The following is a 27,210-nucleotide window of genomic DNA, read 5'->3' as shown; positions in this document are numbered from 1 at the left end:
AGATGCCGCCTGCCATTGCCCAGCGGCGGGTCCCACCGCTGTCAAAGGGGTTTCCCGTTGTTCACACCCTCGCCTGCCAGGGAAGCTGCGATGGGGAGCCACCGTCAGCAGGACAGGAAAATCCCGCTGGCAGGAATGCTGGGAAATCCTGCTCACAATGTATTAACATATTAGCACAACCAACATTTCAGTAAAGAGGAGGGAATATACACAATACCTTAGGTATTGTTTCTTTATGAATTACAGTTTTTAGTATTTTCATTTGGCACCAGGATGTTTTATGGCACAGGTAATGATATAGAAATAACACTAGGCTGAAGAAAAATACATGGGTAACATTTTCCTCACAGACTTAAATGCAACTGCATAATAATTCTTACCACTTCGAGCATTCCGCTCAGACGTATCTCGCTGAAAGGCAAATAACAAAAAGAGGGAAAGGGAAACAAAATTCTCATTAAGGGCTTGTTAACAGCTGTTGAAGTCAAATGGAGGGAAACGTGTTCAACAACCCTCAGGGGAGAATTAGACCAAAAAGATTAATATATGTTTCTAGTTGGATCTGGCATTCATTTCCAAATGGAGACCAAACAGACTAAGTATCAGTACTGCAGCGATAGAAACACTGTTGTCCATGTGGATGTGGTGTGCGTACAAACTGAGATTCTGCTCTCACTGTAACACCTTTCGCACCCACATCAGGTTAGCCTTGAATTTATGTAAATAATTTGACATAGTTAATTTGGACTTGAATTTAAGTCGGAATACTTGACGCAGGTATCATTTGAGTGAGAATGTCATTGATTACATGAACAAATTGATCCATTTTAGCCCAGTGGGCTGGTTTAGCTCACTGGGCTAAATTGCTGGCTTTTAAAGCAGACCAAGGCAGACCAGCAGCACGGTTCAATTCCTGAACCAGCCGCCCCGAACAGGCGCCAGAATGTGGCGACTAGGGGCTTTTCACAGTGACTTCATTGAAGCCTACTCGTGACAATAAGCGATTTTCATTTCATTTTAATTGAGCTTATCCTCAATAAGGTGACATTATTACAGTATACAACTTTGTTCCATGAAACAGAGGGAACAACTCTTCCAGTGACAATATTACATTGCTTTTAAAATTGAAAACGTTAGGATGTCAGAAATCTCATGAACATGATTGAAGAGAATTTTCTGTACTTAATGCGTTAATAGCAATACACTGGCTCAGCTAGGAAAATGATTACTAAGAGGACAATATTCTCACCAGATATGTTCTTGTGAAAGGTCTTCAAACTGTTTATTGTTTAATCACAGCTCTGCTACATGTTACCCTTTCCATGCACAGGAATACCTACACCTCAAGGACTGCAACGGTTCAAAAATGCAACGCACCACCACCTTCGGAAGAGGTGGGCAATAAATGTTGGCCTAACCATTGATGTCCACATCCTGTACATGAATAAAAAAAAGAATAGAAATAATGAATGAGCAGTTCAATGCTACAGGGAGTTAGATATTTGTATCATCCTGGTTGTTATGCAAGTAGCTATCAACAGAATCAATATAAGATATAATCGTGAAGCAGAATATGAAAAATTAATTTCTGTGCATTTCAGTGAAATTAGTTACTTACAAATAGCTGTTGAATTGACCGTTTCTGTGTGAAGATAGTCTGGAAGACTATCTCAGGCCTTTTGCTAATTGAATGGTATAATGGAAGATGAAATGCACAGTGCTGGGAAAAGAAACAATTGTGGTCCAACTATCCAGTCCCATTACCATGAAATGATCTTATCCCATACCACCTTTCATATCCATCCACCAAACGTTCTTCAATAATGTATCCAACTCCTTGAATGTGTAAATACAATCAGCTCTCATTGTCTCCCTTGATAACTCATTCTGATTGAACTCTCTGCATAGATCTAAATCCAAGCTATCTGTTCACCCTCCCCTTGTTAAAATTGGAGGCTTCGCCCTCGTGTTTTGGAACCTGTAACTTTTGAAACATTGGCTTTACGATCTTGAATAATTACCAGTTAAGTTGTTTCTTTTGGGTCTGAAAATCAAATCTTTCTGCGGGGATTTGCATAACCTGTACAATCTTTCAAATTGCACCTTGTTGTCAAATGGAAGCAGAGTATTCATTCACAGTTTCTTTCACCATGCTCTTGTGAGGCCAATCACAAAGCACAGTTGTTGGTAAATCAACAGAACCTTGGATCCAGTGCCCACCCTTACTTCATGGCCAAGAGTTGCCCTTCAGGGGAAAATCAGAATGGAATAAACTTACGAATGTTGAAGATTTTAACATAATATATTCATGTGTATTGTAATCGAGTTTCAGGAGTTAAATTACAACCAGACATCATCATGCTTTGAATCACATGTGACAGTAAAACCTGATCATACAAGCTTGTTCCTCGCCATGGTGCTGAGAGCCTGTTCTCAATCTTCCACAATCCCTGTCGCCCAATGAAAAGCACCATAAATCCAAGAATTCCATCCTATTTGGAATCCACATCAGCTGCGTCTTGTTGCCATTGTGTCCTGAGACAAAGTCTACGATGCTGCGATGCTACTGCACGATTGTAAGTAAGGATCAAAAATGTGTTAACTGCTGCCGAGTATCAATTTTGTCTGTACTGGTATGGAGCAACATAATTCAGAAACTTTGCAGTGATGGAGTGAAACGTTCATGATCTATTTGTGAGACTCCAAATAGAATTAGGGCCATTGACTGTGGCATGAATGTTAATTGGGAAAGGGAGCACAAGTCTGAATGATGTTGTACTAATGTATTTTTATCAACAGTACTCTTTCCCATATCATATTAAGATAAGAATGGTTTGCTCCCAGTCACAGACTTTAATGGAAGCTGTGAACAAGATGAAAGATACCTCTGAAATGTTCAAGCATTGTTATATCACAGGTACTGACCTCACACAGGTATGTGTATAGATCAATGTGACCCAGGTTATCCAGTCAACTCCGATATTATTTTCCTTTCAGGATGGACAGAACTCTGCACATTTTCTTCTACACGTGCAGAGTCTTAATAATAATAATCTTTATTAGTGCCACAAGTAGGCTTCAATTAACACTACAATGAAGTTACTGTGAAAATCCTCAAGTCGCCACATTCCGACGTCTGTTCGGGAACACGGAGGGAGAATTCAGAATGTCCAATTCACCTAATAAGCACGTCTTTCGGGGCTTGTGGGAGGAAACTGGAGCACCCGGAGGAAACCCACGCAGACACGGGGAGAACGTGCAGACTCTGCACAGACAGTGACCTAAGCCAGGAATCGAACCTGGGACCCTTGTGCTGTGAAGCAACAGTGCTAACCATAGTGTTACTGTGTCTTCCACTTGCCAAGAAGAAAACGGTATCAGAAGACTACAAAGTGAGGAATGGGACACCCATTCTCAACAAGGGATAAATCAGAAAGTCTGCGGTCTTTTGGCGTTCCATTCTTGTTTTAACAACCCGGAGTCCAGGATAAAATTGGACTTGGACAAAGGTAAGTTGATCAGGGCCAATCAGCATGGACTTCTGAAAGTTGTGCTTCAACAAACTTTCAGAATTGTTTCAAGAACTAACATGGATAAAGTAACCTTGGTAAATATGATTTATGTCGATCTTCAAAAAATCATTTGATAAGGTACCACATAGAACCTTTGGACAAAGGTGGTGCCACATGAAACTAAAGTGAATGTGCCATTTTGACAGAGGAATTTAATTGAAGGAAAGGTTGGAATAAGACAAAGCTGTATAGGTTGAAAAGATGTCCCAAGAGGCATATCAGAGAGTTATGTGCTGAGGTCCATTATATTTATAATTTAACTCAAGGACCTGTGCTTAGAATTTCAGGGAAAAGGTTAATTGAACCATATTTGGGGAAAAGGGGTATGATGAATTTTGACTGCGGAAACTGTCGCAGAGCATAAAAGAAGACGACAGTTCAGAAATATGGGCAATAGATGGTCAACGCTCAATGCACAAAAAACTGGAAGTAAGAATATGAAAGAAAGTAAACCTGAAATGATGGGGTTTTAAATGGGATTGAACAGCAGAGGAACATTAGAGTATGAAATACAAACGTTCAACTGGTAGCACCAATATTTAAGGCCATCAAAGAATAAAACAGAGTCCTAAGTTTTGTAACTAGAGGTGTTGAATCCAAAAGCAGCAAATAGGGGCCAGAAATTTGAAATAAACACAAAAACTATTAAATGACAAGAGTACATAGAACATAGAACATACAGTACAGAAGGAGGCCATTCGGCCCATCGAGTCTGCACCGACCCACTTAAGGCCTCACTTCCACCCTATCCCCGTAACCCAATAACCCCTCCTAACCTTTTTTTTGGTCACTAAGGGCAATTTAACATGGCCAATCCACCTAACCTGCACGTCTTTGGACTGTGGGAGGAAACCGGAACACCCGGAGGAAACCAACGCAGACACGGGGAGAACGTGCAGACTCCGCACAGACAGTGACCCAACGGGGAATCGAACCTGGGACCCTGGCGCTGTGAAGCCACTTGTGCAAGAGGGGGAAATCCTCACAGTCCTGGTTTTCCACTAAAATCCATTGTTGAAACAGAGTCTGTAATTTTAACAGGGAATAAGGGAATTACTTAAAAGTGGAATATTAAAGTGCACATGGAGCAAGTAGGAAAGTGGGATTTAACAAGATGACTCAGGCAGAATAACAACGTGAACACTGGAACACTTGGGAGAAGGATGATGGGAGAGGTAAATGACAGAAACATTTGTAGTGTTCTGTGGACATGTACGTTCCCAGATGGTCCAATGGAGCAGCTGGGAGCTCGTTTGCTGATATCAGCCTCGCATTTCTTCCCTGAGGAGTTTGAGGTGACTTCCGTGCCCAAAACATTGCAGAATACACCATTGTGGTGTAACAAACTTGTTAAGGTTTATATTTCTATCGGCCAATAGAAAGCTCTCAGGAGCTGATACCTGCCAAATGTATACACAGGATACTGACAGAAAAAATGCAAATCAGGCCGGTGTTTGTTTCAGTGCTGATATCCAATCAATGCCAACTTGGCCCCCACCACTTTTATATTACCTCCCAATGTAATTACCTCCCAATGTCGAAGTGCTGTAGAAATGAGCAGCGAAAAAGGCAACTCATTCAGATAAAGTCAGAGCTGCTGATGAATTTAGAGGCAGCAGTTTATGCTTCCAATGGAACACTTTTACAGAGTGTTACAGCAACAGGCCGTTCGGCCCACATCTCCATACTAGCGTTTACACCCCACACAGATCTCCTCTCACCCAACGTCACCTCATTCTATCTGCGCTCTTCTCCCTCTTGTGCTTCTCTAGCTTATATACATCTGCACTGATTACCTCAAACGCTCCAAGTGGTGGGAGGTCTTGTGGTGCAGTGGGTTGCGTCCCTGCCTCTCAGTCAGAAGCTCCAAGTTCGAGCCCCATCCCAGGACTTGATGGTCAAGGAGGCTGCACTAATAAAACGGCCAATAGATTGTGTGTCAACCTGTAAAATCCTTCCAACACACCAATGGCTGGTGGTAGGAGCGGGAAAGACTCCTGGTCAGTCACGCCTGATGTGTCAGGCACCCTGAAACCTATGAGCCTCTGGTGACAGGCTCGCCACCTGTTTCAGGATAAACTTCACTCTGGGAACAGGTCTGCCTGGGGGAAGAGGAGTAACAGCAATGCCACGTGGTAGCGGGTTCCACATCCTAACCACTGTCTGGGTAAAAGAAGTCCCTATTGAGTTCACCGGCCACTCTCTTATCTCTGTATTCCCTAATTATGGACACCAGTCTAAGTGGGAACGTCTCTATGTCTGCCCTATCAAACCCCTTTGGGTCACCTCGCTTAGAGAAAGGCTGATAACTGAAAGCTTTGGGATTATCCATTAAGCAGGTCGGCTCCAATAAACCCTTCCGCTGATGATAGCAAGGCCAGAGAGACCGGGTTAAAAAACAAAACACTGCAAATAAATCTTGAGCTGAATAAAAGCACCAACCCAGCTGAGTGAATGTGAGCCACTTCCAGCTGAAACAATGTGGAGTATTGCAGCATTTGGAGGGCATTGGGATGGAGTGAGCAGGAGGTTTGGGTCAGTGTGTTAATTCCTCTGCCAAATGGTGCAAATTGCAGGTTTGTGTGACAGTGGGGGGGGGGGGGGGCTGCTTGCTGCTCCCTCAGTCGGGCTGTGTTTGCTGGATTGTGTGTTTGGGGTTGGGATTGTAACGGTCCGGCAGAGCACACCGCTCCACTTGAAGTTTCTTTAAAAATAAATCCTTCACAGCAGTTTAAAAATAATCGGATATGTTCAGGGGGGAGGGAGGTGGGGGGTGGTGGCGTCACCCATGATCAAAGTGGAGATTCCGACCTGAAAGCCTCCCCTTTGGCGTTGAGAAATAAATAAATTATGTTAAACAGGCGTGTGGCTGGGAATAGCATTGATAAAGCAGAGCAGTGCGGGACTGGCTGCCTTTCCCCTTCACACTGGGGATGGTGTGAGTGCTGACCTGGCTGTGTGGAGCAGGCTGCTCGCTCTCTGCATTGGGAGACCCCACACTTCAAGTTGTGTGTTTCATTTCCAGTGTGTCTCCAAGTGAACAGCCGGGGGATCTATAAAGTTAGCCACTGGTCTGGTTTGGGCTGTGTTTTGGGAGACGGAAGGGCGGCCAGTTGCCCTGGATCAGCTCTCCTGTTGCGGATTTGGGCTCTGGGCTGTATAAGGCGGTGTGCGAGGGAGAGAGAGCTGAAGGATTATGGAAGATTCTCAGGAGTGCACCCGGGAGGCGAGTGGCGCAGCTTTGCGAAGGACCTGCACTGCCCCTCTGTCCCAGCGCTGGCGACACTGTGCACACCCCCCCGGGCTGGTGTGCTCCGTCCTGCTCGCCCTGTCCCTCGGCTTCTGTCTCCTGGTGCATTACAGGACTTCAGACCTGCAAACCCGCGTCTCCCATTTGGAAGCAGAAAGGCAGCTTTTCTCAAACTGGTTACCCATGGACCAAATGGAACCGGCTGTTCTGAACCGAGTAAATCAACTCCTGGACGAGGTAGGTTCAAATCACCCCCCAAAAAAACTGCGAGTATGTCTTGCAAACTATCGTTTTATCGCATCGTTAGTGTGATTGCAATATTTAATTCCAGCTGGTAATAAAGTATCTTCACGAAGTTTAAAAAAAATAACAATCGGTTTCCACCAACTTTTTCCAAAGCACATGCCTATTTGCTGCAAATAAGCATTTAAACAATTGTCTGGGCTTTTCTTGTATTGCAATTGGCACAGCTTTAAAGAATATGGCACTTGAGTATTTCCATATTGTCTGAAACATTTTCACCCCCCGCCCCAAACAAAAACGATTTCTTAAATCTGCTGAACACTGTCGCTGGGATTTTTCAGATCTGCTTATTTCCAAATAAAATGCCAGCAGAATAATTCTAGTTTAATAACCGCTGTCTGAAATTGTTATTTGGGTTATGATGTGATGGGGTGTGGGGGTTGGGTTGTTATTTGTTGCAAAGCCCCCACTAGTATCGATCTCTGTGATTCCACATCTCCTCAGAAACTGAAGACACGATTGCCCAAGGTTCGAATGGTCCGCAGTATTCCCGGCGAATGTGTCTGCCCCCCAGGTAAGTGCTGGCCTGACACTTCTAATCTCCCCCACCCTGAATCTCCCCCCATATCAAATCTCTTTCCCCCCCCCACTTCTAATCTCTTTCCCCCCACTTCTAATCTCTTTCCCCCCCACTTCTAATCTCTTTCCCCCCACTTCTAATCTCTTTCCCCCCACTTCTAATCTCTTTCCCCCCACTTCTACTCTCTTTCCCCCACTTCTAATCTCTTTCCCCCCACTTCTAATCTCTTTCCCCCCCACTTCTAATCTCTTTCCCCCCACTTCTAATCTCTTTCCCCCCACTTCTAATCTCTTTCCCCCCACTTCTACTCTCTTTCCCCCACTTCTAATCTCTTTCCCCCCACTTCTGATGTCTTTCCCCCCCACTTCTAACCTCTTTCCCCCCCCACTTCTAACCTCTTTCCCCCACTTCTAAACTCTTCCCCCCACTTCTAATCTCTTTCCTCCCCACTTCTAATCTCTTTCCCCCACTTCTAATATCTTTCCCCCCACTTCTACTCTCTTTCCCCCCACTTCTAATCTCTTTCCCCCCACTTCTGATGTCTTTCCCCCCACTTCTAATCTCTTTCCCCCACTTCTAATCTCTTTCCCCCACTTCTAATGTCTTTCCCCCTACTTCTAACCTCTTTCCCCCCCACTTCTAATCTCTTTCCCCCCACTTCTAATCTCTTTCCCCCACTTCTAATCTCTTTCCCCCCACTTCTAATCTCCTTCCCCCCACGCCTAACCTCTTTCCCCCCACTTCTTATCTCTTTCCCCACTTCTAATCTCTTCCCCCCACTTCCAATCTCTTTTCCCCCACTTCTAATCTCTTTCCCCCCACTTCTAATCTCTTTCTCCCACTTCTAATCTCTTCCCCCACTTCTAATCTCTTCCCCCCACTTCTAATCTCTTCCCCCCACTTCTAATCTCTTCCCCCACTTCTAATCTCTTTCCCCCACTTCTAATCTCTTTCCCCCCACTTCTAATCTCTTCCCCCACTTCTAATCTCTTTCCCCCACTTCTAATCTCTTTCCCCCCACTTCCAATCTCTTTCCCCCCACTTCCAATCTCCCACACCCTGAATCTCTCTCTTACCCCCTCCACTTACTTCCAAACTCAACCCCCCCCCGCCTCCAAAACCCCTGGAGAGAGAAGCAGTGTGGCATCTCCCCAGTAGCAGGTAATCTCCTGTAAGGAGCTGGCTGGAATTGTTGAAGCAGTGTTGTATCAGTGACACATACGTTACAGTGAGTGCAGCCAGCCTCGAAGTCCCTGTTTCAAGGTTTGGTGATGAACTTTCAGGAAGGGGTGGAAACCAAGGTTTTGTCGACCTCAATAAAATATTTGCACAACTTCCCAGTTGCGTTCTCACCGTCGACATTCTGATAGGCTAGGATAGGTTAAGATAACCATTTCACCCAGCTGTAGTTGTAATACATTGGCAGAGAAGGTTAGCGTAGATCCTCAGTTGAATAATAAGCTCCACAGATATCCCCAAATACAGATACTTGCAAACTCGGGACTGAAAAAATATTTCAAACAACCGGATCAGAAAGGGTTAACATTTGATGTAGTGTCGGGTGTCTCGAGTTGGATTTAAGATTATAGTTGCGGAAAAGATTAAAGATCTGGTTGCTGGCACTGTTAAAAATGCTATTCTAGTCCTCTTGCGATAGCTATCTGTGAAATCTACCGCTGAAGCTATCTGTTACCTTACAGTAATTATCATAATTACATCAACATGATTGCCGCACACTGAAATACTGCCATTTCAGCTGCTTTTACATCATCTCTTCATCAACCCTTTTATAATATGGAACGTTTTCGAATGGTCCACATCATTGGAGCTCGAGAATAAATTGGAATAAAATGCCCCTGCATAATTGGTAAAGGAAAGTTCTTGTATTCGTTTCTCAGAGAAGATTTTGCATTATTTGCTGGGAATCCTGTATTTTTTTAAAACAAAGCATTGTCCGGGATTGCCATCGGTGGTGTGTGCTTAGAGTGTTAAGGACAGTAAGTGTTGCCTTCCTCAATCAGTTCCCCACATGTCAGGTCCTAAAGCCTGGCCCTGCTCTTACCTGGATTGGGGGGGGGGGGGGTCCCAGGTGGTCCTCCTGGTAGGCTAGCTTTTCAGAGTGCACTTGGGGCCTGTTGTGAGAGTGAGTGAGAAAGTACAGCAGGTCTGGGCCAGGGCAAGCCTTCTTCTCACTCCCCAAATAACTTTGCAACTTGTTTTGAGGTGTAGCACGTTCTAAGTAGGCAAACGTGTGGTAATAATAATAATAATCTTTATTAGTGTCACGAGTAGCCTTACATTGGATTTGGATTTTGTTTTTTTTCAACAGATCATTACGTACATGAAAAGAAAAGGAAATAAAATAAAATACATAATAGGGCAACACAAGGTATACAATGTAACTACATAACACATCGGGCACCGGGTGAAGCATACAGGGGTGTAGTGTTAATGAGGTCAGTCCATAAGAGGTCAATGACGTTACTGTGAAAATCCCCTAGTCGCCACACTCCAGCGCCTGTTCGGGTACACTGAGGGAGAATTCAGAATGTCCAATTCACCTAACAAGCACGTCTTTCGGGACTTGTGGGAGGAAACCGGCGCACCCGGAGGAAACCCACGCAGACACGGGGAGAACGTGCAGACTCAACACAGACAGTGACCCAAGCCGGGAATCAAACCCGGGTCCCTAGTGCTGTGAGGCAACAGTGCTAACCACTGTGCTACTGTGCTGCCCATGAAAGGTTTTATAGAAATGCATTCCTTTTTTTCAATACTTGTTTGAACTTTTCTATTTGAAGATATCAGATTTAGGATCCGTGAGTGTAAGCTGGTCACTAATAAATCCAGAAAATGTTTCTTTATCCGGAGAGTGGCGATAATGTGGTTGGGGTGAATGGTATGGATACATTTAAGGAAAGCTGGATAAGTACATGAGGGAGAGAGGAATTGAAGGCTATGCAGATGGGATTATATGAGGCAAAGTGGGAGGAGGACCCAGTGACCTGCACTTGCACTGTAAAAATCATTGTAATTTAAGATAAAGATGACGGATTGCGGACAGTTCGAAAAGGAAACCTCCCCTGAGGCTGTGGAGAAGTGTTTGTTTGATGATGCATTATTGAATCATTAATTCTTTCCTAGAATAGTTCCCAATCTGGTAGGGATTTAGAACATTAAAGAGTGTTCTTAAGTGGGGAAATAAAACGGCGTATTATAGGCCAGATCCATGTCAGATATAACAGGCCATGGAACCCGCTTCTCAGAGATGGACAGAGAAAGTTGCTGAGACTGTTAACTTAAGAAACAGGAGCAGCAGAAAACCACATGACTCATTGAGTCTGCTCCACCATTCAATAGCTAATATTGGCTTCAATTCCATTTTCCTATCTGTTCCCCAGATTGCTTAATTTCCCCGAGAATCCCCCGATTCTAAATGATTGTCCCCTTATCCTGAGACTGTGTCCCGGGGGGGGGGGGCGGCACGGTAGCATAGTGGTTAGCACTATTGCTTCACAGCGCCAGGGACCCGGGTTCGATTCCCGGCTTGGGTCACTGTCTGCGCGGATTTAGCATGCTCTCCCCGTGTCTGCGTGGGTTTCCTTCGGGCACTCCCGTTTCCTCCCACCAACAGCGAATGTCGAGTATCCTGGTCCAAAGCTGCTCACTGTATCGGATGTGGTCTCACCTATACAACTGCAGCAAGATGTCTTTATTCTTGGACTCCAATCCCCTTGCAATAAAGGCCTTCCTGCATCTCCATGCTAGTTTTCTGCATTCCTTGTACAAACACACCCAGGTCTCTTTGAACATCAAGACTCAGGTTTTTCACCATTTGAAAGATATTCTACTTTTTGATTCCTGTGATCAAAATGAATAACTTCACATTTTTCTATATTATACTTAATCTGCCATCTTGTTACCCACTCACTTAACCTTGTATCTCTGTGCCGCCTCTCTGTATCCTCCCCACAGCTTTTCACCTAGTTTGGTATCATCAGCAAACTTAGATGCCTTGCTCTCATCTGAGTCATTAATATTAATTGTAACGAGGCTGTAGCACTGATCCTTGTGGCTCTCCACGATTCACTACCTGCCCGCTTGAAAAAGCCCCGTTGATGCCCACTCTCCGTTTCCTAGCTGTTAGCCCAGGGTTTCCTAAACTCTTACAGCATTGGAATCCGTTTGACTTTCCAGAAGTACTGACTGGACCTCTAAGAAACATTCTTCTTAAGTTGAAGAGTTAAGCCACAAAAAATTGATTGCTTTTGCGCTATAGGCACAAACATACAAAACCAAATTTATAAAAAGTATTTTCTATTTCTTATGCGTCATCCATTTATTATAATTTAAAAGTTCTCTTATTCAACACATAGTTAAATCTTACCTTTTTGCTGTTTCTAATGGGAGGAGTGAAGTTGTTTCTTTGTTCACATATTTTGTTTAATATTAGGATTGATGTTGGAGAGCTGGATTCTCATGTTACACACACATACTCACACTCAAAAGCAGCTCGCACACACTCTCCGCTCTCACACATGCTCGCCTCCAAATGGGAAAATGCTTCGGAAATCAGAAGCGCAAAGGGACTTGGGAGTCCTTGTTCACGATTCTCTTAAGGTTAATGTGCAGGTTCAGTCAGCAGTTAAGAAGGCAATTGCAATATTAGCATTCATGTCAAGAGGGCTAGAATAAAAGACCAGGGATGTATGTCTGAGGCTTATAAGGCTCTGGTCAGACCCCATTTGGAGTATTGTGAGCAGTTTTGGGCCCCGTATCTAAGGAAGGATGTGCCGGCCTTGCAAAGGGTCCAGAGGAGGTTCACAAGGATGATCCCTGGAATGAAGAACTTGTCGTATGAGGAACGTTTGAGGACTCTGGGCCTGTACTCGTTAAGTTTAGAAGGACGAGATGGGATCTTATTGAAAGGGGATCTTTTTGAAACTTACAAGATACTGCGAGGCCTGGATAGAGTGGACGTGGAGAGGATGTTTCCACTTGTAGGAAAAACTAGAACCAGAGGTCACCATCTCAGACTAAAGGAACGATCCTTTAAAACCGAGATGAGGAGGAATTTCTTCAGACAGAGGGTGGTGAATCTGTGGAACTCTTTGCCGCAGAAGGCTGTGGAGGCCAATTCACTGGCGGAGCAGACTCGATGGGCCGAGTGGCCTAATTCTGCTCCTATGTCTTATGGTCTCACATCTCGCTCGCACACGCACTCGCCTCTCTCCTCGCACACACGCGCTCGTCTCTCTTCTCGCTCGCACGCACACTCGCTACTCTCCTCGCTCACACACGTACTCGCCTCTCTCCTCGCACACACACGCGCTCGTCTCTCTTCTCGCTCGCATGCACACTCGCTACTCTCCTCGCTCACACACGCACTCGCCTCTCCTCGCTCACACACGCACTCGCCTCTCCTCGCTCACACACGCACTTGCCTCTCTTCTCGCTCGCACGCACACTCGCTACTCTCCTCGCTCACACACGCACTCGCCTCTCCTCGCTCACACACGCACTCGCCTCTCTTCTCGCTCGCACGCACACTCGCTACTCTCCTCGCTCACACACGCGCTCGCCTCTCCGCGCGCTCACTCATGCGCTCGCCCCTCTTGCTTGCACACGCGCTTGCCCCTCTTCCCGCTCGCACACGCGCTCGTCTCTCTGCGCGCTCGCCCCTCTTGCTTGCACACGCGCTTGCCCCTCTTCGCGCTCGCACACGCGCTCGCCTCTCTGCGCGCTCGCACATGCGCTTGCCTCGCTTCTCGCTCGCACACGCGCTTGCGTCTCTTGCTTGCACACGCGCTCGCCTCTCTGCGCGCTCGCACACACGCTCGCCCCTTTTGCTTGCACACGCGCTCGCCTCTCTTCGCGCTCGCCTCTCTGCACGCTTGCACATGCGCTCGCCTCTTTGCGCGCTCGCTCACACGCTCGCCTTTCCTCGCTCGCCTCTTCTCGCTCAAACACGCGCTCACCTCTCTTCTCCTCGCCCACACGCTCGCCGCTCTGCGTGCTTGCCTTTCTGCGCGCTCGCCTCTCTGCATGCTCGCCTCTCTACTCGCCTCTCGCGCTTGCACTCACCTGTCTTTCTGTGGCCCCGACGCAGCCTCAACCATGATCCTGCCCTCGGGCTGGCCTTCCCCTCTTACCAAGTTGACCTTTTACCCCTGGTCCCTGAACCGACCTTTGCACCGGTCCCCAGTCGAGCCTCCCCCTGCCCCCATGATGCTTTCCCCTCCCTCGTGGTGACTTTGCTTCCCCCAAGTTGGCTTCCCCATGGCTGCAGCGTATCTTACTTTGCCATCCGTCTGTCTTGGCTCTTGGCCTTGCCTGTGACTTTGTTGCTATTTGGGGTGGCACAATAGCACAGTGGTTAACACTGCTGCCTTACAGTGCCAAGGCCACAGGTTCTATTCCAGCCTCAGATGACTGTGTGCAGTTTTCGCGTTCTCCCCGTGTCTGCGTGGGTTTTCTCCGGGTGCTCCACAGTTCAAAGACGTGCAGGTTAGGTGGATTGGCCAAACTAAATTTCCAGGTTAGGGTGGGGGATTAGGCCCAGGTAGGGTGCTCTTTCAGTGGGTCGGTGCAGACTCGATGGGCCTCTTTCTGCACTAGAAATTTTATAACCATATGATTTCCAGCTTGTCCAATCAGAGGCTGGTTTCTCATTGCATTTGCAGCTGACTATTAAGATTGGACAGTCTTTTTCAAATTTAAAATGTCTGAAACTCCCTCAGAGCCCCTAATGAGTCCCGTGGAACACCAGCGTTCCACGGAACCCAGTTTGGGAATCAATGTGGTAACTAATCCTCTGTCGATGTCACCTTCAACTTTATGAGCCCCTATTTTGCCTATTGGCCTTTTGTGCATCACCTTATCAAATACCTTTTGGAAATCCAGGCAAACCACAGCGACGAGATCCTCTTTATCTACCCTATTAGTCACACCCTCAAGAAGCTCTAATCAATTTGTCAACAGGATTTTCCTTTAGTAATACGATGTTCACTTGCTATAATCGTACTCTGCTTTTCTAAATGCATTTTTAAGACTTCCTTAATAATGGATTCCAGCAGTTTTCCAACAAGTGATGGCAGGTTAATTGGCCTGTAGTTCACTTCTTTCCTGAAACATTGTGTAACATTTGCCAACTTGTGAGACCTTTCCTGAATCTGAGGAATTTTGGAAAATCACAACTAACTCATCAACCATCTCTGAAGCTTTTTTGAACCTTAGGGTGTAGGCGATCAAATCTCAGGGTTGGATTTTAATCCCTTATGTTGCTACAATATTTTTATCACTGCTGATATTAATTTCCCTAATTCACTCACTGCTTTTAGCCCTTGGGTTATTGTCTATTTCTGGTATGGAATGTCTGTCTCGTACTGTGAAGACAGACAAAATATTTGTTCAATGACTCTACCATTTCCTCATTCCCCATGATAATGACCCCTGCCTCTGCTTCTAAGGGCCCAACGTTTACTTTAGCTACTCTCTTCCTTTTTATATACTTATCAACGCTCTTACAATCTGTTTTCAGATCTTTGGCTAGTTTATTCTCATTTTACTTTTCCCCTCTTATCAACTTTTTGGTGGTCCTTTGCTGGTTTTTAAAACACCTCTGTGTTCATGAACCTGAGTTCATGCAAAGGAGAACAATAAATAAAGGTTAAAAATACTCCTGTCCTCACCTCTCTCCTTTTGCGCAGCTCAGTCCCGGCTCTTTCCAGTGTTGGTGAAGAGTTTTTACCCAGTGTTTAAATCTCCTTTCCCCCTGGTGTTACCTGATGTGTTATATATTTACAGCTCTTTTGCATTTATATTCTGGCCTTATATATTTTATCTCTTCAATGGTACTTTTTTAAAAAAGACAAATAATTTGAGCAGCATAGAAACAAAGTTGATATATTGGCTGTGCATCATTCAAGAGTCGTGATTTTCTTCACTGAAAGAGTAAATTATAAATTTACCAACATTTTGCCTGAAAAACACATGTTAACTGTGCTGATAAGGACCTCAACAATAATTCTGTTTTGATGCAGTTTATACAGTCCATTAGTGGCACATCTGGATTTTATTTTGGTTTTTCCACTCACATTTGGATCTTGTGCATGTAGGTATCATTGATGTCAGAAAAAATTACTTTAAACCCAGACCACATGACCACAGCCATTGATGAATGAATGCATCTGTGACCCAAGCAGTGGTCGCCGTGTTCAACCACAAGAAGTGAACTGGGAAGCAATAACTGCATTCTAAATCTACAGTCGCAGATAGAGTAGGCTTCGTGGACAAGATAAATTGTGACGCTGGTAAAATTTGTCTTGTATTGAGATTCGCCAGCTGAAATCTGATGTGTATCTGGATTATGGTGGTTTAGCTTGTAGCTGATAGGAACTGATTTAAATATTTATACCATTTTAGAAATCTGGTCAGCCTTAAGAGGAAGAAGTTATTTTATTCCCCACCAATCTTGTCTGCAAATGATCAACTTTATAAAATTAAAATCAGTTACAAATATACCCTGTAACAATAGGATACAAGAATTTTATTATTATTATTTAAAGTCTCTTTCTAAATATTACACATTCTGACATTTAATTTTTCTAAAGTTTCACCCACTGTAAAAATCAGATTTCCTGTGATGGATTGGCCAGGCTATAAACCATTCTCCTTTCAACAGGCAACCCACTTATTTTATAGGTGTTTCGTTTATGAGATGAAGGCTGTCCTGTAACGTGGTTCTGTCAGGCAGCGAAGGCCGCTTGTTTAACATCTTGGAGGTCACAGATCTCAGCAGTGTTTTCATCAAACCAGTCCTGGTGACATTGATACTCAAACCCAATTGCCCAAATGCAGGAGTCCAGTACAGCTGACTTTGTTTGATCCCAGTGTTACGGAATTGAGCTGGATATGTGATGATTTTCAAGGTTGGATTCCTATACCTAACTGTACATAGCTTTGCTGGATTTATGGTGCTTCACACTGCAAGAACCAAGCTGGGCAGGAGCAAAGTGCTGTGCACTCTGGAATTCTGAAACAAAATAGAAACCGCAGGAAAAGTTCAGTAAGAGGAAAAGTTCTCTGCGCGGAGAAAACCAGAGTTCATTTTTTACCTTTTTATTGTCACAAGTAGGCTTACATTAGCACTGCAATGAAGTTACTGTGAAAAGCCCCTGGTCGCCACAATCCGGTGCCTGTTTGGGTACACCGAGAGGGAGAATTCAGAATTCCCAGCCGGTACGGGAATTGAACCCGCGCTGCTGGCCTTGTTCTGCATCACAAACCAGCTGTCTGCCCCACTGAGCTAAACCAGCCATCTACGGCTGCGATTCAGCGACCGCGTTGCGCCAAGCATGGATCTGGGCGCAACAGATAAATTGCGCGATGGTCCCAAATTGGGCTCCGTGCCAGGCGCTGGGCCAATCGCGGGTCTTCTGATTCGCTCCACCCAGCGCAATCTGGATCTCGCCCTCAGTGGGCAAGATCTAAATCAGCATATTTAAATGAGCCTCAGGTGGGGGGTGGGGGTGGCAGGAGCCTTGACAAGATTGAGAGGAGGGGCGGGAACGAGCAGAGCTGCCGTTGAAAATGCCGCCCGATCTGCGAGCACTGTTCCTGTTGGCGAGATCGGCAGGTAACCTCTCTGAGTGTGACCTCGGCGGGGAGGAACTCCCCCAGGCCAAAATAAAACGGCAAAGTACCGTTAAATGGCGGGGTGATTTTCAACACTGCCGCCGCCAAGATACACCCTGCCAAACAAGCCTAAAAACCCAATGTTTCAGGTCACTGGACCCAGTGTTGAGACTGTGGTAAACCACTGTTGCACCTGTATTAGGTGATGTAAGGTAGGGCCTGTACTACAGGTTCGCCGGGAGTCCCTGCCTGCTGGCTCCGCCCAGTAAGCGGAGTATAAATATGCATGTCCTCCATTCAGCAGCCATTTCGCCAGCTGCTGCGGGAGGCCACACATCTTAGAGCAATAAAGCCTCAGTTGTACCCAACTCTAGTCTTTGTTCACTTGATCGTGCCTCAAAGACAAAGGGGATCAGAAGTGTTAACTGTGGGGGTGATCAAACGGCCTCATCGCGTCTGACTCGGTGACACGACAAGGCTGTTAATCCCCCGAGATTTGGACGCTTGGAACGCCTTGTGTAATCTAACGAGATCTTGCGAGACGTCGCGATCTGGATTTCGCCCTCGCTGGACGGGATCCAGATTTACATATATGTTTGCACCGGATTCCCCCAGGATCCGGGAACCAATGCTCACGGGTAAATTGTGTCATTGGTGGGGGGGAACCGGAGGCTCCGGTGGGGGGGGGAGGGGGAGGGGGGGGGACCGGAGGCCCCGGTGGGGGGGTTGAGAGATTGGGGTGGCATATAAAAATTCTCGTCGTTACAGTGAATTGCGCTCTGATTCTCTCCCCATGATGCTGCCCGACCTGAGTGTTTCCAGCATTTCCTTTTTTAACCATGAGGTTAAAGTATTAACATCACAATCGTGTCTAAAAACTCTGCAACAAGATCATCTTTGAGAACAGCCAAGATATCATTGCCAGTCATACGTATTTGTCAGACTGTTCAGCAGGCAATGCCTTGCACAATCCTTGCCCAGCTTGAAGTTTATTTAGTTTATACTTCAACTAATGTTGGCATTATTTTATTCAAAGCCCATGGTATTGCCGCACCATATGTGTGAAACCAGAATGTGATGGCATGTGACTATTTCCAGTCCTCCTTATACTGGACAATGAGGGCACCACCCAATGAGATCTACTGTTCGTAGATCCATTGCACACTTGTCTCTACTGAGAACAACACTGTTCAGGAAGCTGCTCTCAATGTTAATTATTTGAACACTAAAGACAACCTCCTCCTTAATTTCAAATAAAACCTGCCGTAAAGCTACTTGATTCTTGGCTCATAAACAAGAATACAGGAACATGAAGAGGCCATTCAGCCCATCGAGCCACCTCCACCATTCAATACTATCATGCCTGATCAGACACGCCAGTGCCTTTCGCACAGACTGGGTGGAATTCCCCCACAAAATGGCAAAGTTCTGACTGAAAACCATCATGGCCAGGTTTTCTGACCAGATCATCTGACACTCTGTCAAAAAGAAATCAGGGGGAATGGGTTGCGCCATCGCTCTGGCAGTGTGAGGCAAGCCCGGCTACACTGAGATCGGGGCACCCATTAAAGATACAAGGAAAATGAACTCCCTCCTATCTCCTCCCACCGCCACGGAGAATCACCCCACAAACTTTGGGGGACCCCCCAACCACGGGGGCGGGGGGGGGGACCATTACTCCTCCTATCCATTCCCCACATGTTCGCCAGCATGGTTAATGGGCAGCACGGTAGCATAGTGGTTAGCACAGTTACTTCACAGCTCCAGGGTCCCAGGTTCGATTCCCGGCTTGGGTCACTGTCTGTGCGGAGTCTGCACGTTCTCCCCGTGTCTGTGTGTGTTTCCTCCGGGTGCTCCGGGTTTCCTCCCACAGTCCAAAGATGTGCAAGTTAGGTGGATTGGCCGTGATAAATTGCCCCTTAGTGACCAAAAGGTGGGCTGGGGTTACTGGGTTATGGGGATAGGGTGGAGGTGTGGGCTTGGGTAGGGTGCTCTTTCCAAGAGCCGGTGCAGACTCAGTGGGCCGAATGGCCTCCTTCTGCACTGTAAATTTTATGAAGTTCTGGCACCCACCTGCCAGGGAGCACTGCCAGTGTATACTGGGCAATGCCCACTCTCAATCCTCAATCCTGCGGCTTCCAGGCACCACTGTAGCCCGGCGTGATAATCATCACTTGTTTTCATTTTTGAAAACCAGTCATGATTTGTGCCGGTGTGGCACCATGCCATCGGGGGTGGGGGCGGGGGTGGGGGGGGGGGGGGGGGGGGTGGACATTCCGTAGGACCAGATGCTGTGGCTTTCCCTTTCCCGAGATTTAACGGCCACAACGGGATTTGCGCCAATGGCAAACGGACCTGAAAAATGGCGCCCGCTATCTCCATTTACATTATTGTTAATCAGAAATCTATCAATCTCCAGCCTAAAGATACTGATAGATTGAGCTTCACCAGCCCTCTGGGTAGAGAACCTATGGACAAACTTTACTTGCTTAATATTGAGAAGTGATAATCTACTTAATTTCTGATTGGATAATGAATGTTTTAAGGATTACGTTGTTCTGGTGGAAATTTATTCGAAACCGTGGGTTATATTTGGTTGAAAACACAGAACGAATACTCTTCTGCCTTGTTTTGTTTTCAAATTAAAATTGTGAATGTTAAATATTTCTAATTGATTATGTTGTGATTAACTTGAGGATATTTTGGAATCTGGTATTGCATAAAAATCCTGGCCTTCCAGAATCCCAGAACTCTTTTTTTTTAACATGTTTATGTATATATCGAGAAATCAATCTGGGCAGTTCTGCATCAAAATATAATCACTTCAGAAAAATCTGTATGCACAATTTCAACAGTTCAGGGATTAGGAATTTCTGGGGGCACCCCTGAGAATTACAATCATGAGTCTCTTGTAAGTTCTTGAGTTACCAGAAGCTGTTATCCAATTTTATCAGATTGTACACATGAAGCAAAGTCTTCTGCATCGGTTTCAAATACATAGAGAATTCCATAATGACTGGAGAAATGGCTAGTATGAATGGATATCACTATTAGCCCGCACAAAAAAAACCTTATGGAGGTTTGTGTTCCCTGAGCGGTGGTACTGTGTCTGTTGGATCTACAGTGACTTTAGTTGCAACTGTTTTTCTCAAGCTTTCACTATTTGTACAAAATGTCTCTTGTTATTATGTGAGTGGCATATATCTAAGAAAGCAGTGAATTATTTTGCATTTCTTGAATGATTGGTTGAGCTAACCAGCTTAGAGAAATTAACTGCAGAAGTTGTACTGTGAGTCAGATGGTATGGATTTAAAACCCACTCCAAGATCCTGAGCATAATGTCTAGTCGGGAATTTCAGTGCAATAATGAGGAAGGATGTGGGGCTAAAGCAAAGCCCCGTCTGTATTTTCGGGTAGCTGTAAAAGATTCCCCAGCACTATTCGAAGAGGAGCAAGGGAGTCCTCCTGTTCTCTGATCAACATTTATTCCTCAAGCACCATAATAACTCATTGGCTGCAAAGCACTGTGAGATGTTCAGAGACAACTATATATAAATGTGAATTTGTTATTATTAAATGCACAATGAACAAGACCTTTTAATAACTTGCCTTTCAAGGGTTTCTGACCGTAAGAATCTGGAACTGATTAACTTTGGATTGAAATGGACACAATCCAATTATGTTCTATTATTAAAATATAATAAATAACTTATTTAATTTCAATGTTCCTCTTTGACCTGGAACTGCTTTCCTCTTCGCTTCTTTTTCCAGAGTTCTTCCACATTTCTTGGGTCTGCCCAAATGTTTCTTGTCCCTCCGATGTCATTCCTTTCTGCACTCATCCCCTAACTCACTGCTTGCTGCGTCTTTCAATTTTAGCTGCAGCATCTGCATGCACCAGCTTGCCAAAGAAGAGTTTTACTTGGATGCTTGCAACTTACGGGAGGAAATAAGTTGGATGCAAAGTACAGGGAGGAGTGTTTAGCAGCTGAATAAATGATCAGATCCAGACTGGGAGAGATTAGGTACTGGTGCCCACTCAGAAACAATTGCATTGCAAGTGTTCTTGATTGTACCCTTGGACATCTGTTAGTAGTATGTTTTACCAAAACAAAAAGATGCCCAGAATTTTCCAGCCCCTCCCATCAGTGGGGTCTTCCAATCCTGCCGAAGTCACTGGACATGTGATTGGCTCGCCGTATTTGTCGCGGGGGAACCCGTCACGGTGGGTCAGAAAATCGCAGCCAACCTCATGTCCATCATCCATCTTTTGTTACTTCTTTTATTTCCTTGTCGAGTCACAGGAAGCCGAAACAACATTTGAGATACACGTCAATAGTGTGCCATATGCAGTGCTTGTCCAGCACTCCTTCAGATGCAGGAGAGGTCGTGTTTACAAAAAGATGACATTTTGGGTTTTTTCTTTGCAAAGAGCTGTCATTATTTCTTGTGCAAATCTCGCAAATTTCCTGTGCTTTAAAATGATACAATTTCACTCAATTTTTGTTCTCATGCGGCCTCCCTCCATTTGCAGTTTTGGCTGTAAATGAAATCAATACTGAACATAGAAAGTTCAGGTAACTTGAGTCTACTAGATTATAAAACTCTTGGCGCAGGCAAGTTGCACTAATGAACAATGGGGAAATACTCCCCAAAGTGTCCCTGATTGTGCTGAATTAACCTGACCAGCAATGCCGTGTGGACACAGCAGTTTGTCTCTTGTTGACTAGGAGTAATAAAATAATTAGTGAAAGTAGGGATAAATCCTCCCCCAACCACCTCTTTTTAGCCTGTATATTTTGTTGTCCACTTCACTCTGGTCTTTTCATGATTGATGGAGCAGTGGTGAGCTGTGCATGTGGCAATGTTACACAGGATCTAGCTGACTTTATCAGGAAAGTTGCTGATGGAAGTTCATCTTGAAAGTTCTAATTCCATCCTGCAACCCCCTCACTCACCCAGTTCCCGAGCTCCTCCTTCCTGGTTCTATGCTAAGACAAAGCTGTGATCTGATGGGTCTTCAGCAAAGACCCCTTGCAGCGTACATTTGATACGTCCACTTTGCACTAGGTTAAGTGTCAAAATCATTTGGGTCTGTGCCTGTCTTTTTGGTAGGTTCAAGGGATTGCTGTGCATCTGTCCCAGCTAAAGTGACAGTATGTAGGAAAACGGCAAGATATTTCCATGATTATTGATGAAGAACAATTAGAACAAACCTATTGATAAACTGACTGCAGTGAAAATGTCCAATAAAATTTTCTTTAAAAATGAGGCTACTTCAGAGATATGCACCCTTTAACCTTGTATACTTATTTCTGAATTAATGATTTTAAGATTTCGAAAATTAAAAGATTTTAGTTTTGAAATTTGTTTCAATATTACATTTGTAATTTTATTGCTGCTAGATTTAGTAATACTAAAGCTTATAACTTAAAATTTACTTGGGCAAAAAACCCAATCAAGATTTTAGTGTAGAAATTAGTTGGCATATTAACACATGGACATTCAGCTTATTAGTAAGTTCGCTGTTTTTAATGGAAGTGAACACCTCTGTTAAAATAGGAAATACAAGTCTTCCATGAACATGTTGTGCATTCATATGCTATTTATGGCAAATAGTAATTTCTAAGCTTTTAAAACACGATTGAATCAAATTTGCAAAAAGCTTGTTCTTAAAAATAATTGTATTTCTTTGCAGTAACAGTATTTTCTCAAACTGACATTTATCTCCCAACTTGGCTCGATTCTGGATACAGAAGAAAACTCAAAACATATGACCTGCAGTTTGCCTTTAAAATCCGCGGATCTAAATCCCCATGTAGTGGTGCCACGATAAATATATTCAAATCTAAATACTGAGAAAGTCGATGAACTGCCTCTAAACCTTGACTCTTATTTATCTTTCACTGTAATATTCCGGTTATTGTAGAATGATTTGTTTGCTACATAATTTAAACAGATTGCTACATGTTGGTGAAGACATTAGAATATTACATTTTCCTCTGAAAGTAGTGCTTTAGGGCTCAGTTTCAGGAACTCAATGACCCCTGCTGTTCATAGCCAGTTTTCTTGATGTGATTGACAGGGTTTCAGTGTAGGGAGCAGAGGTTACTGGTATTTGTAAATAAGCTCTCCACTTTCTAAGGTACTGGGAAGGAGGTTTTTCTTAAAACTGTGCAATCCTCTTTTCCTGCATTCTATAGAGTCGAGGAATATTTTTGAATGCAATGCCCTCTTGCGGAACATGGACAGGAGGGGAGGAATCCCGTGGGGATGGGTGAAAAGGGATTCTTTCAAATGGAAAAAGCAAAGACATCTCGACTTATTTGAGTGACTAGGGGGTGAGGAAGCAAGGAGAGTAAGTCTGATCTTATTTGTGCAACGTGGAAAAGAGATGAGATAGCACCATTAGGGAATACCCTGTTATAATAGAAGAGGTAGTGAGCTATGGGGAGTGACAAAGGAGCAGCAACAGCCTAGATATTCCTTATTGGACTGTAACAGGCTCCTAATTTTAAACAGTGTATCGTCTGGGCCACTGCAACAGAATTCCTCCTGTGCTGCAAGTTGCAAAATTATAATAAAAGCAAAATACTGCTGATGCTGCAAATCTGAAATTAAAAACGGAAAATTCTGGAAAAACTCGACAGGTCTGGCAGTGTCTGGCGAGAGAAACCGAGGGCGGAATTTTCGGGGAGAAAATCAGTGCGATTCCCAACGCCACAATTGGGACAATTTTCAGACACTTCGAAAAAACATTTTTTCGCCATGTGACAAACGCCACACCTGAGGTGCGAAGCGTTTGATTCACCCGCCCTGGGTGTCTGAGCACTTCAATGAAGGTGACGCTATGTTTAAACGGCTCCACAGCACTTGCTCTCATTCGGGCCAGGAGGTTGGCAGCGAGGAAACCAGCTCCGAGATCTACGGAAGGGGGTCACCAACCATTTGCTGGATGCCGTGGAGGAGAGGTGGGCAACAGTATCCCCTCGGGCTTGGTGTGGCCTCGGGCCCCTGAGTCTGCCCGGTGACCCCGTGGTCTCCCGTCACGCGGTCTTCCTGGGTGCTGCTGCATGGTGCTCCTCCAGTGCTGTAATGAGAAGAATAGTCACTAGCTCCATACTAATATCACTCGGTTACCTGTGAGGGATGAGAGAATCAGGTTGGTGTCGCAGCTGGATAACATCAGTGCCTCTCCTGTCTAATTGACCTCTCGGAATTGGAAGCAGCCAGCCCTACACCTTATCCAGCGACTATTGCTCACTCACAGCTCAGGTCCTCTCCCATCTCCAATGCATGACTGGCCCCGCCCTATTCCCTCGCCCAGTCAGAGTCGCCCTTGGCCTCCCGTCTGGTTCTCCCCTCCCTTATTCTCTATGTCGCCGGGGGCTCCAACGGAGGTTATTAATGGCAGGGTCAACTGGATGGTGATGTCCGCCTTGGTGCTAATGGATCCTCACTGGCAGGCGTTGGGGTCTGAGACATAAGCGAGCCCAGTGCCCACGTGTTTAGACTTGAAGCCTGAATATTCATCCTATTCCTTGACTTTGAGTCTGTGGGCAACTTACATTATTAAGTGTAAACTGTTGATGGCCAATTAGTTTGATTCATCAAATCCCATTATGGCTGCTAAATCTTGTGAAAGGGCCATAATGGGATTTGAAACCGTGATCTCGGTTTGTGATCTTTACCCCCGTCCCCACCCCTACTCCCCGACCGGTGACATGACCATGTTCACGCCCAGAAGGATTTTGTACTTGATTTCCATTAATTTGCATTGATTTAAATCTCATTAAACAGCTTTGCGCCATACCTCCATGTGATGTCCCCTCCCCTACTCGGTGGCATGATGTCACACTAATGCGAAGCACGACTGGTTTTTGAAAATGAAAATCAATTGTGATGACCACAAGGCCCCAGGCGGTGCCAGTGGACAGTGCCAAGGGGCTTATCCTTCTCCATTGGGGAGGTGGGGGGGGCTTTCCCTTCTGTGTGGTGGGGAGAAGAGGAGTGTGGACGGACACGTGTGTGGGGAGAGTACTCCCCGATACCTCCGTGCCGAGGGACCGGGTTGGCCTGAAGCCTGTGAGGGACATCTTACTAAAGCTGTGTGGTGCTGAGAAGGTTATGACTTAGCATCAATAACAGTTCCCGCAGGTTGTGGTTAAGCTGCTGCAGGACCTCCCACCATGACATATATTGCCCTTGGCAGCCACACCTCTAAAGCTGAAGGTACAGAGGGGACAGCAACATTTGTTACAGATACTCTTGGACACAATGTAAATTCTGTAATGCAAAGGGACAATAGCTTGATGATGATGATGGTTCTATTGCATTTTTGGCTTTTAATTGGAATGTGCTTTCAGCCTCACATGTATTGGTCCCCTTCCTACATTTGAGAATTTGGGGCGATACTGAACTAATTTTGTCCCACAGGGTCACTCCTGAAGCTGTTGCAGGGCGTATTTCAGATCAGAGGCATAATAAATAACCATATGGACTGACCCACCTGTTTGTAGTAATCTATCAAGTGTGCAGTGGACTCCAATCCTTTAACAAGGACCTGTCAGTGACATACCCTCAATACCATCTCGTATCAGTCATATGTATTGATGGTGATTGAATGATGATGCTATCAATATTCAGGGCACCTGTTAGTCATCACTCACCTAACAGATGCCATTAGAATTATTGTCATTCTCTTTGGTATTTTCAGAGCTTCATGGAATGCAATGGCACAGCATTAATTAAAATAGTGTGTTCGTCTTCACTAGACAAAGTAGTTCGGTTTGCCATAAAGTCTGTAAATAGATCTCCAACTTAAGGTAATAATCAACAATAACAAAAAGTGTTGCTTTGTCACTAATTTCCATTTCTTTTCTTGCATATTGGTTTGATCATTTAGTTTTGCGTTAGAAGCACTGCGATATCTTTGTCTTGACATTGCATGGAGTATGAGTCCCAGTGTAGTGTCAGGCTAAGTGGTTTAGCATTCAGTCCAGTCTCGCACTTCTTCATAAATTGAAGGATACCTTACTTTGGGGAAAGTGGTGCTCAAAGACCCCCATTTTGAGTTTCATGGGGACTGAGGTATGTGTCTGTGTAAGGACAGAGGTACACATCTCCTCCTATCTGCCCGTCAGAGTCAGATTTTCAGTCAGATATATAAATAAGATTGAGGGTTAACGTGGTAACTTCATTGCAATGTTAATGTAAGCCTACTTGTAAGCCTGGCTGGACCAGCCATGATCATCTAGATGGGCCTGGTTGCCTATCCCTGTTTCTGTTTCTTGTGTTCCTGTGTATGGGTGCGCGCCCCAATTTGCAGGGGTGGGGGGTGGGGTGAGTGTATCACTATTTACAGTGGATCCTGGGAGTGTGCCAGTCTTCATGTAGAAAAGATTCAAAAACCATTGCCTGAAGCCAAACTCTCTGTTGAGATAATGCATCCTTTTCCAAGAAAGATATATTGCTCCTTGATTTTTCTTCCAACTATCAAATGTACCTGTAGGAGGTCTGAAAGAAACAGAATTTAAATATCTTTTGTAGTTTAGTATCTGTTGTATTTTGTTTGAGAAGCAGAACATTGGGGCATCTTTGAACTTCCTGGGGATTATTGTTTTCCATTCTGGTTAATAAAGGCAGGGTGGAGTGCAATGAATGTTGTATTGCCAGAGGGCACAAGTATAAATGCAAAATAATAATCTTTATTATTGTCACAAATAGGCTTACGTTAACATTGCAATGAAGTTACTGTGAAAATCCCCTAGTCGCCACACTCCGGCGCCTGTTCGGGTACACGGAGGGAGAATTCAGAATGTCCAATTCACCTAACAAGCACGTCTTTCGGGAGTTGTGGGAGGAAACCGGAGCACCCGGAGGAAACCCACGCAGACACGGGGAGAACGTGCAGACTCGGCACAGACAGT

General features: G+C 45.0%; 1 long non-coding RNA gene across 1 annotated transcript in view; it reads left to right on the top strand.

Moving 5' to 3' along the window:
• The first annotated feature begins 6,400 nt into the window (after positions 1-6,400).
• LOC140403444 (uncharacterized) overlaps positions 6,401-27,210 on the top strand; it is a 113,313-nt gene continuing 92,503 nt past the window's right edge. Inside the window, exons 1-2 of the long non-coding RNA XR_011938315.1 lie at positions 6,401-7,059; positions 7,570-7,639. This is a non-coding gene — a long non-coding RNA (uncharacterized lncRNA). The remainder of the gene's footprint in view (positions 7,060-7,569; positions 7,640-27,210) is intronic.

Source organism: Scyliorhinus torazame, chromosome 28, assembly GCF_047496885.1.
Source record: "Scyliorhinus torazame isolate Kashiwa2021f chromosome 28, sScyTor2.1, whole genome shotgun sequence".
Lineage (NCBI taxonomy): Eukaryota > Metazoa > Chordata > Chondrichthyes > Carcharhiniformes > Scyliorhinidae > Scyliorhinus > Scyliorhinus torazame.
Note: the sequence above shows the minus strand (reverse complement) of the source record. Positions and strands in the feature narration are given on the sequence as shown.